This window comes from Astatotilapia calliptera, unplaced genomic scaffold, assembly GCF_900246225.1.
Source record: "Astatotilapia calliptera unplaced genomic scaffold, fAstCal1.2 U_scaffold_17, whole genome shotgun sequence".
NCBI lineage: Eukaryota > Metazoa > Chordata > Actinopteri > Cichliformes > Cichlidae > Astatotilapia > Astatotilapia calliptera.
The window spans coordinates 205370-221247 of record NW_020535696.1 but is presented as its reverse complement, the minus strand read 5'-3'; the positions used below and the strand labels follow the sequence as shown (position 1 = coordinate 221247).

Below are 15878 nucleotides of genomic sequence, written 5' to 3'. Positions count from 1 at the left end.
TCTCCTCCTGCGAGTGGTGGGCCTATAGGAGGGTGGACCCATGTCCTTTTTTTGGGCTATGCCCAGCCGGGCCCCATGGACCAATGTCTGGCCACCAGGTGCTTGCTCTTAGGCACCCTCCCCAGGCCTTGCTTCATGGGACCCCATTAACCCTTTCAAGGGCAGAGTGAACTGTTCCTTTCATTCAGGTTTTCTTTTTTATTATTCTTTGTCTGGTCCTGGGTGAGGGACCGGATAAAATTTGCCATGGGAGACCCTACCAGGAGGCCCCCCCTCCAACAACAACACAGCCCCTGGGATCCATGGGACACACAAACCCCTCCAACATAATAATTTAGAGATTCACGGAAGGGAACATTAACATCAGTAAGATTATTATTTCATTGCTGCCAATGTCGCATCTGTGATTCAGCTCAAAGTCATTAACAAGACAAGTGAGTGCACAAAATGTGAGATTTTAAATGCAAAATATACATTGGTAATTATTCTCACTGATAATAAATGCATTTAAGCAGAGAACAGAAGGTGTTTGTTTTGAAATGCTTTCATTTGATCACCTCAACAGGGCAACGTGGTGACGCAGAGGAGAGCTCTGACTACAATAATGTCAATCTGTCAGGGTGCTGGGTCGTTGACCAAAGATTCTGAGGTTATTTTGCTTTTGTGAGTCTCTCTGTGAAAGTGTGAAGATGGTCTAAGTTTAAGTTTATACAGTTTAAGCAGAAGTTTAGTTCTTTCTATGTTTCTGAGTTTTCTTGTATTTCCAGTTTATGGTTTGTTGTCTGTGAGGTTCCACTTGTGTGTTTGTCTCATCCATGTCTCTGCTCACTCGCCCTCCGTGTGTCTTAGTAGTGTCAGTGTGTTTTGTCTTCTCCTTGTGTTTCGTCTTTTGTCTCTCTGTTTGTTTATCCCCGTTTCTGCTTCAAGCTCGTGCGTTCGTGTCCTTACTGTCACGGCTGCCGAGTCAAGCAGTGTGGATTTGGAAGAAGGACCCAAGATGCAGGCAGTGGATGAAATGCTAGTGAGGTTTATTTACAAAGTTGTAGTGGCAAACAAGCAGTGGGGCATGACAAATAACTGAAGACACCTAAACAGGGAGAACTAAAAAATAACAGACCTGGGAGCATACGACAACGGGATGCGCCACAGACGAGGAACAGGACACCGCCGACCACAGGGTACAGCAGACTGACACGGCGTAACACAAACAAACCAGCAACAGGCAGGAGAACACACAGGGCTTAAATACACACACCAGTAATCAGGGGATGAGAGACAGGAGGGCAACACGGCTGGGAGGAATCAGAGCTGATGGGACAGGGGAAACGTAATCTGAACACACTCACATCAGACAGAGACCTTCACAATAAAACAGGAAACTAACAGACAGAGAACCAGACAGGACACTGAACTTGACAGGCGGACTCATAAGTAGACACAATAACACCATGGACAGACAGAGGGAACACAGAGAAGTGGGAGCAGGCAGGCAAAGAACAGAAACCCAACAAATGGCAAAATCACAACAGAATACATACTCGGAATGAACAAAAGCATAAGGAAACACAAACCACTGAGTCCTCAGACTCAGGACCATGACACTTCCTGTTTTAGTTTGACAGCATTTCATCCTGTGTTCAGTGTGTTTGGTTTGGCTTCCCTGTCTCGTTATATTCAATTCATCAGAGCTGTTTTCCAATGTGTTTCCACTTCACTGATCATCTCTCAATCCTTCCAAGGTGTTTCAAGGTATTCCCAGTGTTCCACATTTTCTGTTAGTTTAAGTTTTAGCTTTCCCAGCTTAGTTTTTTTTTTCTTTATTTATTTTTGGTTAACCTGATTTGGTTCATGTTTGTTGGCCATGAAAAACGTTTTTTTGTTAAAATCTTGATTTTGTCTCTCATTGTCTGCATTTGGGTTCTTACAAAGAGCCACAGAGTCTGCAGCCACAGATTGTGACAAAATCCAAATTCAGCCACAGCTCTAAAGTCTTAACAGCAGCTCTTTAGCTGTTTTTTCTCTTTAAAGTCTCTTAAATACTTTAAGTCACTTTGAGTGAAAAGGAGAAGATTTTGAATTCAAAGCAATGATCCTGATGCCTGAGTTTATATTTCCTTCAGAAAGAATCGTTTAGTGTGTTTCACTTGTTTCTCTCCCCTTAGATAATAATTTTTATTTACTAAAATGTACTGTAGATCTTTTTTAAAATCTTTTTAATTGTTTATTTTATTTGTAATATATTATAAATGTCTTTCTGTGAAGCACTTTGCAACTTTGTTAATAAAAGTGTGATATAAATAAAGTGTGTTGTTGTTGTGTGTCAGACTGAGAGTACATGTTACAGCTGTTCAGTGTTGTGCATGAATACACTGAAAGAGAGCTTTCATTTAAAAGCACTCATTGTCATTTAAAACAGCTTCAAGCCCTCCAAAATGAACTAAAGCTATCAACATGATGGGAAGTAACAACTGCTCTGATGATGCTCAGCAGCCTTTTTACTGTGTAGCAGTTTTTCCAGTTTTCTCGAGGTGCTCCGGCCTGCACTTTCATGTAATACCGATTTATATTGACAGTGTCAATCACATGTTCAGCAAGACCATGATAACTCTGTGTGTGACAAATATATCAAAATCAAATCACTTTTAAACTACTTAAAATATAGTTTCTAACTTTCTCTCCTCCTTGCTTCATGACTTTTTTATGCACTGAAATTAAAGGAGCTCCTGATTTCTGACTGAGCCACATAGAGAAGAGGAAACACAGCCTGTGGTTTGAGCCACAAGTCTTCCTTTTAGCAGATTTATGATTGATTCATGTTCTCATCAAACTTCACACAGCAGAGAGGAAACAAGGAGTTCAGACAAAGAGCACAGCGGGAATTTCATGAGCAGCTGTTTCATCTGTTCATTTAGTGCTTCTGTGTTAACTTTACTGCTACATGTGTTACTCGAACATTTGAAGCTATTTATTTATTATCAAAGAACCATCAAGTCGTTGTTTAATGTAAGTTCTCATATTTTACTTTTTAGATGCACATTCATTTTAGTTTGCATCTGTGTGGGTTTCCTCCATGAACTCCAGCTTCCTAACAGCTGTTCTTATCATTATTTATGATATGTTCATTTAGTTATTCTGTTTTCACTTCATTGCTCCCCGAAATCTTGTGAACAGAACATTTGAAGTCATCTATTCTCCACATCAGAGAGACATCAGTGTTCAAGGTCGGTCCTGTGACGGGCTTTAAGTGTCAGTGTGGATATAAAGTTATAGCTCCTTGTCCCATATTTCCCATGTCAAACTCTGAACACAGCTTCCAAGTCCAATCACTGGACTGTGCTTACAGCTGGTGGCCAATAGAGGGAGACATTAATCCATTTATAATTTATTGTAAGGAGTGAGAAGAGTTGATATGACTGAAGAACAGAGAGAACAGAGGAATGATATTGACTTTGGACCCTATCATGAAAATAATCAGGCCTTGGATGGATGTCATAGTGATCAAAGCATTTACATTAATAAACTTTAAAAATACAGTTTCATTAATAAAGTTTTATTGGACTCAAATAAATAGTAATCATGGGCGGATCGATCCAAATATTGATCATTTTGATACCAGCATTTGTATCAATGTTGATCAATACGAGTGTAATGAGCTTGATACTTCAGTTTCTCTTCTCCTGTGTGCACCGCTGCAGTTTCATCAAAGAGGCAACCTGGCTGTCTGTGTAAATGCTGCTGCTTTCAGGTGTCACAGAGCAGCCACAGTTTGCTTCTCCTCTCTTGTGTTTTATTTTTTACTGTCACCTGACTCAGCAGTGCCAGGCAAACAAGTAAGCAAACGTGCTCAGCTAACCAGGACCATCCAGCAACGCAGTAAGCAGAGAATATCTATGTAGATAACTGTGGTAATAGTAATATTTCAGTTATATTACTTTAATTTTCAAAGTGGAACTGACTGATTCTTACTCATAAAGTGTCATTTATGCTAAAACATTGATATAATACATTTATCTGACTGAAACATTTAAATGAAAACAATTACAGGAATTGAAACAAATATACCAAACATAGTATGACTCAGATTTAATTCAATATAATTACCCTGTTGTGCTAAATCTGAAAAGGATACTGTATGATTACTGTAGTTAAAATACAATTAGATGTGCTAGATTATTGTTTTTATTTCGGTCCCAGGTTTTAACTAATTAATAATCCAAAGGACAAAAGAAAGAACTTAATGGTCATGAAAACTCCTTCATTCAGGATTAGCAATCTGATGATGTAGTTAATAATTAAAAAGTATTGGTACTGGTATCAGTATCAGTGAGACAGGCCTTGTATTTTACTTGGTATCAGATTAATATCAAATCTTGCACACACATCTTATTGCACACGTCCAGAAATAGTGAAATATTAAATTTATTAAACTGTTACAATTTCAGCACCATGGACAGCGCACAAGGTTCTCACTGCATGAGCTGTGCTCTCTAACACGTGACTGTTTGTCGTGGTGGACCTGCACAAATTTAGCTGCATGCACATATAGATCTCTCTTTCACATTTATGGGCATAGGTTAATAATTTTCATTAAAAAGAAAAATGAAATAATTTACTGTTGTACTGTTTCTAGGGTCCCTGTCCCTGGGTTACATCATGTCACTGCAACAGTGTAATTATATTTGAAATAAGAAATCTCAAGAGAATCTGTCACTCTCTCTGCCCACAAAACCAGATCTTTGTGTAACTTCAGACAGTCAGATCCTTGTCATTCTCCACCTTTCTCATGCAAAAACACCTCTCCAATATAAACACTGGGTTGTGTTTAGAGCTGGTATTCAACAGAGGGCGCAATTTAGTTATTTATTGCAATGAATTAGTCTGCTTGGCTGACTGTTAAATATTCCAGTCCTTCTACTTGTAAGTCACTGGGTGTCCATCTGAAACTGGGAAATTAAGGAGGAGTCGGCCTCATTAAGTGCTAAATGACCCAAGAGAACAGCCTTGATTGCTGCCACCATGCCTCGCAGGGTAACTGCACATTTATCACCTCCAGCTGGGACTGCAGAAACTGCAGGATCATGTCAACTGTGGGGGTCCAGTTGGTGGACCACACCAGGAGGCCAACAGCCACCAGCAGAAGGATTAGTAGTCCTGGTGGGTGGTGTAAAAGACTCCTGTAGTGTTCTCACTTCTGGATCAGGCTGGATCAGGGACTACAGAAACTGCAGGATAATGTCAACTGTGGAGCTGGATTATTGTTGTGTTTTTTGTTTTGTTTTTTTTGTCTCCTTTTTTATGGCACAGGTAGGCAGGGCACCAATTCACTGAGCCTCTGGCACACCTGCTACTCGTCAGACGCTTTCATCAGAAGCGTTCCTAAGGAGCTGCACGATGGTCGTCTAGTGTCAGAGTATTGTCCTTTTCAGGGGTGTCTGTGTAACTGTTCGCCCGCCTACCGGAGCTTGTGGAGATCATCTTGTCCGAGTCTATACGGAGATTCAGTTCATGTCCCAGCACCTCACCTCTCAGTCTCCCTCCGTGCCTCTTAAGTCTGGCTTCTAATAACTTCCCCAGTGTCTATATGTCAGACTGGATCAAGTAAGCTCTCCAGTTCTCGTTTATTTTCCCGTTTGTGTTCTTTTCGGTTTACGGCAAAACACCACTAACACTATTATCCCTCCCCCCTGAGATCAAGTGCGCCACCAGTGCATGTTCACCCTGCACGTCCTGGCTCTGTGTTTCCATACAAGTCCTGTCTTGTAAATACGTTCCTTCCCTGTATATAGCCTTTCACTGTAAATAAACTTCCTTCACTGCAACCCCCGAACTTCCGTGTTTTCTGCTCTTGAGTCCACCCATAGCTACACCTAACAACAGGCTGCCAGCCTGAGCCCGACTGGGAAAAGGTGGAACAGTGACCCCCTTCACCTGGGACAGGAGGACCTTCAGAAAAGGGTGTCCCTTTCTGAGTGGTGGGACAGTTGGAAACCAGGCCATGTGGGGCCAAAGCGGGGCCACCAGGATCAACCCCACCTCTTTGGTCTGGACCTGGCAAAGGAATGACTGGAGGAGGGAGTATGGAGGGAAGGCAAAAGGGTTTGCCAGGTTGTCACACACAAGGGGAGGGACATCGTTCTGCAGGGAGACAAACAGATGGAAAAATGTTGACTCCCTGGAAAAAAAGAAAAAGGTTGTCTTCTGCCCTGTCTGTTATGACAATGACAAGGTGCCCCTGCAGACACAAAAGAACTTACTTGAGTGCCAGGACGACAGCTTGCAGCTCCAGCATTTACAGTGAGGTCAGTAAGTATTTGATCACCCTGTGATTTTTTTTCTCTTACTTAGAAATCATGAAGGGGTCTACAATTTTCAGCATAGGTGCATTCACACAGTGAGAGACAGAATCTAAAAGGAAAAATCCAGAAATCACATTGTATGATTTTCGAACAATTTATTTGTGAATTACTGTGTCAAATAAGTCAAACTTGAGTCAAAAAATGTTAATATTTGGTACAGACGCCTTTGTTAACAATTACAGAGGTCAAACGGTTCCTGTAGTTCTTCACCAGGTTTGCACACACTGCAGGAGGGATTTTGGCCCACTCCTCCATACAGATTTTCTCTACATCTGTCAGGTTTCGGGGTTGTCGCTGAGCAACACAGTTTCAGCTCCCGACAAAGATTTTCTATTGGATTTAGGTCTGGAGACTGGCTAGGCCACTCCAGAACCTTAATATGCTCCTTACGGAGCCACTCCTTGGTTTTCCTGGCTGTGGGCTTTAGGTCATTGTCATGTTGGAAGACACAGCCACGACCCATCTTTAATGCTCTAACTGAGGGAAGGAGGTTTTTGCCTAATATGTCACAATACATGGCCCGTTCATCCTCTCATTAATACAGTGCAGTCGTCCCCTATGCAGAAAAACACCCCCAGAGCATGATGCTTCCAGCCCCATGCTTCACTGTACGTATGGTATTATTGGGATGATACTCATCATTCTTCTCCCTCCAAACACGGTGAATGGAGTTAAGACCAAAAAGTTCTACTTTGGGCTCATCTGACCACAGGACTTCCTCCCATGACTCCTCTGGATCATCCAGATGATCCCTGGCAAACTTCAGACAGGCCTGGACATGGGCTGACTTAAGCAGGAGAATCTTCTGTGCGATGCAAGATTTTAAACCATGATGTCTTAGTGTATTACTGATAGTAGCCTTGGAAACGACCAGCTCCTCCCGTGTAGTTCTGGGCTGATTCTTCACCATTCTTGGCATCACTGAAACCCCACGAGGAGAGATCTTCCGTGGGGCCGACGGACATTGACAGTCATCGTTAGCCTCTTCCATTTCCTGACAATTGCTCCAACAGTTGTTCTTTTTTCACCAAGCTGCTTAGCAATTGCCCCGTAGCCCTTTCCTTTCCTTTTTTTTTTTTTGTGTCCCGTTTGGATCTATAGCCATCAGAATTGTTGTCTTAAGGCCAAGAAAGATGCCAAGCGGATTTATTTTACCAAGTGGATCATCATGGCCTTGCCATATTGGTCCATTTGATTGACCTTTATTATAATTATGAATTTATTTTATTTTCAGTTGCTACAAACGGGACAGACATGACTTGGGGATAGGGCAGGGAGAAAGAATGAAAGAAAGAGAGGGAGAGAAAGAAAACCAAAGGGGAGAAGAGACGGTGAGAAGGGGGGGAAGAAAAAAAAACAAAAAAACACCTGGGTCACCTGTATGGAGAAAAAAAACAGAAGAGAAAGCAAACAACAAAGAGCAACATAATAAAAATAAAAAGCACCATCACAATGAACTAGCTAGCAGTAGATAACAGTAGATACTAAATAATAAACGATATTGTGCAGCACGCAAGATAGACACCGCACAATGTGCTTTGAGGCAGCAGCCAAGAAAGCTGTAGTCCGCGTCTGTGAACACCCGTGTGTACACTTGTGTGCATACCTGTGTGGATCAGCATGCTTGCATTCCAAAGGTTTCTCCATGTAATGATCTGCTAGGGAGTGTGGGGAGCCACAGCCCCGTCCTCCAGGGTATGAAGCAGGTATGGAGGAGATCAAAACTCCAGACATCCAGATGCCCCCAGAACACAAGAGACCAAGGAAGACCAACAGAGGGGCAGCCGTGCCACTGTCCCAGTAAGAGCTAAGGAGAGTGCCAGATGAGGGGTCATTCAGCAGCCGCGGAGCAGAAGCCAGGGGGAGTTGCAGTGACGCGCCCGTGAGCTCCGCCGGCAGCCAGCTGTGCCTGAGTGACCGAGCCCCAGGCCGAGAGGCCGGGGGGACCCCACCTCCGAAGTGGCCCGAGCGAGCCCCAGGCTCCAGGACCCGATAAGCGGCCGCCAAGGAGTGAGCCGGTGTGTACCCGGACGCCCACCCCCAGACACAAAGAACCACCAACGCACCGACACCTGAGGGAGTCCGCCACTGGCAGGGGAAGTGGTGGTGGGTGGAGATAGGCCTCCAAACCTTTGAGGGCCTGAGATGTCCCCAGAGAGGTGGCACCCGTAGCCCTTTCCAGCGAGGTCTACAGTTTTGTCTCTTGCGTCTTTTGACAGCTCTTTGGTTTTGCCTATGTTGCTACTTAGACTTGGCTGGTGCCAGGATGACACAGGTGTCTTTATGACAGCTAACGACCTCAAACAGGTGCTACTTATTTAGAATCATGAGCAGAGTGTAGCTGGACTATTTGAAAGCAAAATAACAGGCTGGTTGAGTACCCTCCACCGATGGAGAGCTCGAGCCCCTGTGAGACCACCACTGTTGGGACTGTGTTAAAACATGCTTCAGTTTCTCACATTTTTATGCAATCCTTGTTCATCCTACAGAGTTATCAGTTTCATCAAAAAAAAATCAGGGGTTTGGGGTGGGATTAAGGAAGTTTCAGAGTACTGCAGATTCCTCAACCTGTAGATGATAGTACATATGAGTCTAGTGGTGCACGTCACCCCCTCCCTGCTTGTTCTTTGTTTCTCTGAGCAGACTGTGATGACTGCATGTGTGGAAAAGACTGTTGTAGGTTTGGTTTATTTTTATCTGCTGAAAATCAGACACCACAAAATTTCTGTCTGGGCCTCCAAGAAAAGAGGAAATGCAGCCTGTGGTTTCAGCCTGAAGTCTAACGTTTGTCTTCTTTAAAGTCAACACAGCACAGTGGAAATGTGCAGGTATGACAATGTGTGAAAACAGGTTAAAAGTAGCTTTATTGTGGTGATGACACATGCTGGACTAAAGGATAAATAAAGCATGTGGGCATCAAGAGAAACGGTGAAAAGCTTGTTTCTCACGCTCATGTCTTTAAGAGTCTCTGCATGGACGTGCTGTAAATGTTCATTTATCTCTGAAATAAATAAAATCATCCATCACTCTCTCTGTCCACAACATCATATACAGATACAGTGATACAAATAAATTATTTAAAAATCATGCAATGTGATTTCCTGAATTGTTTTTAAAATCCTGTCTCTCACAGTGGGAATGCAGCTACATTGTGAATTTCAGATCCCTCCATGATTTCTAAGTGGGGAAACTTGCAAAGTCGCAGGGTGTTCAAATACTTCTGTTCCTCACTGTATGTTTTCCTTCTTACTGCAACTTCCAAACATGTCAGTTCCTCACAGTATAACACGAAACTCCAAAGTATAATCACTGCTTTGTAACCAGCAGAGGAGCCAGTAAATCATCTATACCTACTGATACTAATGTGTCTGTTTGGCTGCTGTTACAGAAATGGTTCCTACACCTGTGATGATGACGTCAGTGTTTGACTCCAAACTGTCTGCTGGACTCTGCAGCATCACAGAGTCCCCAAGTTTTTAGGCCTTTTCAGACTTCATGTCTGGAGGCATTACAACCTCATGACATATTGATATGTACTGAAATTTTTGCACTTACTTAACATAAGCTGTAAATAACATAAAAACATGAAGTAACATCTTAATGTATTTTTCCTTTCCCACAGAAAAGTGGAGGGAAGGAAAAACACACCTGCTGTTCAACAATCTAAAACACTTCGATATCAACATGTTTGTCAGCTCACTCTACAGGTGGGGGAGAGATATAGGAGAGGTAGAGAATGAACTCAACCTGGGTGTCTATTGTCTTGTGTCGTTTGGGAGATGATTGGATGATGGGGTGGGTGCAGTTTTCTCTGCGGTTGGGTCGGGTGGGCTGCCCCGGACTCTGTGGGGCTGGGCGGTGCTGCTGCTGTGGGCCCCTGTAACAGGGCAGCCCTTAGCGGCTGGAAACACAGTGAGACAGACCAAGGCAAGTGTAGTGGAACAAAGTATTTATTTGCTATATGGCTCTCCTTACAACAATTAAATGGTCGCGCTTCTTCACAGCACAAAAAAAATCCACCCTCTAATGACAACTGGCAGCCTTAAATATGTTCAGCTGTCACAGACTTAACCATTATTCCACTCTCAGGTAAATTCTTAAATCCCAACCTTCCACCACAGTATACAATATATCAATAAGAATAAATAAATACATAAATACATTTTCACATTTACATATTAATAAATATTTCACACTTTAATGTTACACCAAACCCAATATTATAAAAACCCAGAAACCTAAGCACAAAAAGATTCACCACACTCTTTACCCATGGTCTCTCCCGGAACCTTTAAATGGTGTCTGGACCCCCAGGGAAACATTTGCCCAAACACCTTAAAGAGGACACAAGCAAGAAAGGTGAGTAATCATTAACTTACAAACACTTATTTGCACCACTTTTATCCCTTGATTTCACACACACATTTGCATTAGTTTTCCTTATTGGTAAACCTTAATCTCAATCACCATTCTTCTCTCCTGACAGACAACCACCACATTCCTTGACGAGGAGCAGCTGTGCAGGATCTGAAATAAGGCCACCAACTGATTTTAAAATTCCCAATAAATAGTCAATAAATATTTAAACTTCTTGTGTGCAAATCCATGCTTAAAGTGCAATGCTCATAAATTGCTTGATAAGTGATGGGCAGATGAAGCCCCATGAAGCTGATAAGGTGCTTTTAATAAAGTGAAAGGTGTGCTCTAAAGTGCTATACAGACAATACAATATAAATAAATGCAGTAAGGGAGTCCTCTTCCTTACAGCCCCCATCCGGATGGGCCTGGGCCCCCTTGCCCTGGTGGGTTCCAGAGTGTGGGGGTTGCTACTGGGGTCAGCGGGGGAGCTGACCCCAGGGAGGGGCCGCTTTCCCCTCCCTTTCCTCAGCTGCCTCCCTCTCATCTCAGGCCCTCCAAAGTATGGAGGCCTATCTCCCCTCACCACACTCCCTGCCGGTGGCTCAGACATTGGTGTGTTGGTGGTTCTTGTCGACTGGGGCTGGGCGCTCATGTATGTACCGGCTCACTCCTGGTGGCCGATTGGTGGGGCCTGGCGCCTGTGGCCCGGCTGAGCCCCTTCCGGGGGGTGGGGTGCCCTCAGGCCTCTGGCCTCTGGGCCTGAGGCTCGGTCCTCTCTGGCACAGCTGTCTGCTGGCAGAGCCCACGGGCACGCCACTGCAACCCCCTCTGGCCTCTGCTCCGTAGCTGCTGGGTGACCTCTTGTTTGGGGCTCTACTCTACTCAGCTCTTCCCCGGAGGGTGACACGGTTGCCCCCCTTTGGTGGTCCTCCTTGGGTCCTCGTACTCTGGGGCCTCTGAATGTCTGGGGCCTGGATCTCCTCCATACCTGCTTCATGCCCTGGGGGACGGGGCTACGGCTCCCCACACTCCCTAGCAGATTGTTACGTGGAGAAACCTTTGGAATACAAGTGTGCTGATCCACACAGGTGTGCACAGACACAAACTACAGGGAGTGCAGAATTATTAGGCAAGTTGTATTTTTGAGGAATAATTTTATTATTGAACAACAACCATGTTCTCAATGATCCCAAAAAAATCATTAATATCAAAGCTGAATGTTTGTGGAATTAGTTTTTAGTTTGTTTTTAGTTTTAGCTATTTTAGGGGGATATCTGTGTGTGCAGGTGACTATTACTGTGCATAATTATTAGGCAACTTAACAAAAAACAAATATATACCCATTTCAATTATATATTTTTTTTACCAGTGAAACCAATATAACATCTCCACATTCACAAATATACATTTCTGACATTCAAAAACAAATCAGCGACCAATATAGCCACCTTTCTTTGCAAGGACACTCAAAAGCCTGCCATCCATGGATTCTGTCAGTGTTTTGATCTGTTCACCATCAACATTGCGTGCAGCAGCAACCACAGCCTCCCAGACACTGTTCAGAGAGGTGTACTGTTTTCCCTCCTTGTAAATCTCACATTTGATGATGGACCACAGGTTCTCAATGGGGTCCAGATCAGGTGAACAAGGAGGCCATGTCATTAGTTTTTCTTCTTTTATACCCTTTCTTGCCAGCCACGCTGTGGAGTACTTGGACGCGTGTGAAGGAGCATTGTCCTGCATGAAAATCATGTCTTTCTTGAAGGATGCAGACTTCTTCCTGTACCACTGCTTGAAGAAGGTGTCTTCCAGAAACTGGCAGTAGGACTGGGAGTTGAGCTTGACTCCATCCTCAACCCGAAAAGGCCCCACAAGCTCACCTTTGATGATACCAGCCCAAACCAGTACTCCACCTCCACCTTGCTGGCGTCTGAGTCGGACTGGAGCTCTCTGCCCTTTACCAATCCAGCCACGGGCCCATCCATCTGGCCCATCAAGACTCACTCTCATTTCATCAGTCCATAAAACCTTAGAAAAACCAGTCTTGAGATATTTCTTGGCCCGGTCTTGACGTTTCAGCTTGTGTGTCTTGTTCAGTGGTGGTCGTCTTTCAGCCTTTCTTACCTTGGCCATGTCTCTGAGTATTGCACACCTTGTGCTTTTGGGCACTCCAGTGATGTTGCAGCTCTGAAATATGGCCAAACTGGTGGCAAGTGGCATCTTGGCAGCTGCACGCTTGACTTTTCTCAGTTCATGGGCAGTTATTTTGCTCCTTGGTTTTTCCACACGCTTCTTGCGACCCTGTTGACTATTTTGAATGAAACGCTTGATTGTTCGATGATCACGCTTCAGAAGCTTTGCAATTTTGAGACTGCTGCATCCCTCTGCAAGATATCTCACTATTTTTGACTTTTCTGAGCCTGTCAAGTCCTTCTTTTGACCCATTTTGCCAAAGGAAAGGACGTTGCCTAATAATTATGCACACCTGATATAGGGTGTTGATGTCATTAGACCACACCCCTTCTCATTACAGAGATGCACATCACCTAATATGCTTAATTGGTAGTAGGCTTTCGAGCCTATACAGCTTGGAGTAAGACAACATGCATGAAGAGGATGATGTGGACAAAATACTCATTTGCCTAATAATTCTGCACTCCCTGTACACCTTTCTTGGCTGCTACCTCAAAGCACATTGTGCGCTGTCGATCTTGCGTGCTGCACAATAACATTTATTATTTATTATCTACTGCTACCTAGTTCAGTGTGATGGTGTTGTATTTATTATGTTGCTCTTTTTTGTTTGTTTTCTCTTCTGTTTTTTTTTCTCCACATAGTTGATCCAGGTGTTTTGTTTGTTTTTCTTTCTTCCCCCCTTTCTCACCGTCTCTTCTCCCCTCTATTTTTCTTTCTCTCTCTCTCTTTCTTTCATTCTTTCTCCCTGTCCTATCCCCTAATCATGTCTGTCCTGTCTGTAACAACCGAAAATAAAATAAATACATAATTATAATAAAGGTCAATCAAATGGACCAATATGGCAAGGCCATGATGATCCACTTGGTAAAGTAAACCTTTCTTGGCCTTAAGACAACAAGTCTGATGGCTAAAGATCCAAATGGGACAGGCAAAAAGTGCGAGCCGTTATGGAGCTTTTTGTACTTAAAAACACATTAATGAATCAAAGCTAATCAGTGCTCTATGTATGACATATTTAGTGAGTCAAAAATACAAAAGAGTGGCAGTACAAATAAAAGTTTACAGTTTGACTGTTGTTTTAGGTTCAGTGCTGCCATCTTGGATTGCTAACTCACAGTCTGTGTGTCTGCTCAGACTTTCCAAGCGGTAAATGTGAGTTGTGTTCCACAAAAAAAAAAAAAACAATTCCAACTTCTGGCTTGTTCAGAAATTATCACCGGAGATTTTGGGTGAGAATGCTGTGAGAGGTTGCCTCACCCCATCATGTGATGTATTGAGGTCACCTGAAGAAAGATACTAGTGGGGGTTGATGTGCCTGGGAAGAGATCTCAAAACAGGATTGTAGTTGGCTGACAGCTGACGCCATAAGGCACCACCTCTGGTTAATGATGGTCATTCACAGTAGAGACGGCCTCTTTCAAACCATCATACTTGTCTGTTCAAAATGTGAACACTGGCACCTTTAAATGAGTGATATTTGGAACAGAAGAAACCAAATAACTATTTTAAGATCATTGTCTGTGCATAATCCTGGAGAGTGAGTGAGTGGGGTGGCCAGAAACTGAGAACAACACATTTTGGGAAGACAGCATTCATGTATGGCACAATAAATGTCTGTGGATGTTCAGAAACATTTGCTGATAAGATGACTCAAGATAAAATATTCCAACATTATGATGATCCACAGCACACTGCACACATCACATAAAAGTCTCTGAGAATAAAACATAATTATGAGCTGGTAAATATGTCACCTGACCTGAAACAACAGGAGGTAAGAAGCAAACACAAGAAGCAAGCCTGCATGTTTGCAGTGGACAGGAAATGTGAACACGTCACACAACTGCTGTGGTCAAAGCTACAGGAGCTGTTTGAGGTTTGTATAAAAGGAAAGGAAGCACAGAGAGGCCACAGTCAGAAGAAACACTCTGGTCTTATCTGTATTAAATGCAGCTTCTCTTTTTATTATTGATGTAAAGTCAAAGTGTTTGAGATCAGCTGAGGATCAGAGTGCAGCAGGGCTGGATGTGAGGATGGGGCACTCTTTGCTCTGCATGACGGGGTTATTGTGTAAGTACATTTGTGACATTGTTTGAATGGCACTGATTAATGAAAGTGTTTCTCATGTGTGAGAATTAGAGTGTATCACTGGTTTGAAGTGTTTATGTGAGAGTTTGAACAAAGCATATTTGTGATGTTTATGAAAGTTACAGACAAATGTTGGCTGGTTCCTTGGTTCAGTTTAGTCTGGAGTATCGTGTTGGATACATCGCTGCTTGTTGCACTTGACTCATTGCTGTGTACAAGTTCATATATTAATAGTGTTTTATGCACAGAAATATTTTGATGAGCAGTAACTGTGTCATGTGAAAACTTATCTTTAAAAAACAATTTTGTTCATTTTGAGTTTGATTTTCTGTCAGTTTGATCCTGATGATGTTTAATCTTTACTTTAGTGCTCGGTTCTCTCTTCTACATTAATGCTGAAGGTGAGAAATGGTTCTTTGTTTTCTTCACATTCATATAATATGTATAATTTTAATCTGATATTTCATGCACCATTTTAAATCACATTCTGTTCCTCTGTTTGTGCATCGTTTTATTTAAGATACTAAATGGGTTTATAAACAGTGAGTGAGTTAAATCCTGCAGATCTGTGCAGTCACTCTGTGGTTTTACTCAGAATATTAATTAACTGCTTTAATTTGTTTCATGAAAACACATCTTATTATTTTCAAGTCCAAATGTCACCAGGATGCAGTAAATCTTTTGACTCTTAACAGCAGCAATAAAAATCAGTTCAGCTTCAAAATGACTTTATGCTTCCATCAATCTCTAACTTGATGTGTTTATGTGAACAGTTCCCAATAAGCCCACCGTGATCCTCGAACCATCCTGGCCTCAGATATACAGCAGTGAGACAGTCACTGTCAGATGTGAAGGAAGTCAGTCAATGGTTGTTTGGAG

At 42.8% G+C, this 15878-nt stretch overlaps 1 protein-coding gene and 1 long non-coding RNA gene across 2 annotated transcripts in view; both read left to right on the top strand.

Annotated features, from left to right (window-relative positions):
- Positions 1 to 15878, top strand: part of LOC113017644 (uncharacterized) — a 67900-nt gene that overhangs the window by 26964 nt on the left and 25058 nt on the right. The gene's annotated exons all lie outside the window — the stretch shown is intronic.
- On the top strand, positions 14965 to 15877 carry LOC113017652 (uncharacterized). Its single transcript, XR_003271534.1, has 3 exons — positions 14965 to 14981; positions 15368 to 15400; positions 15773 to 15877. It is a non-coding gene; the product is annotated as an uncharacterized LOC113017652 (long non-coding RNA).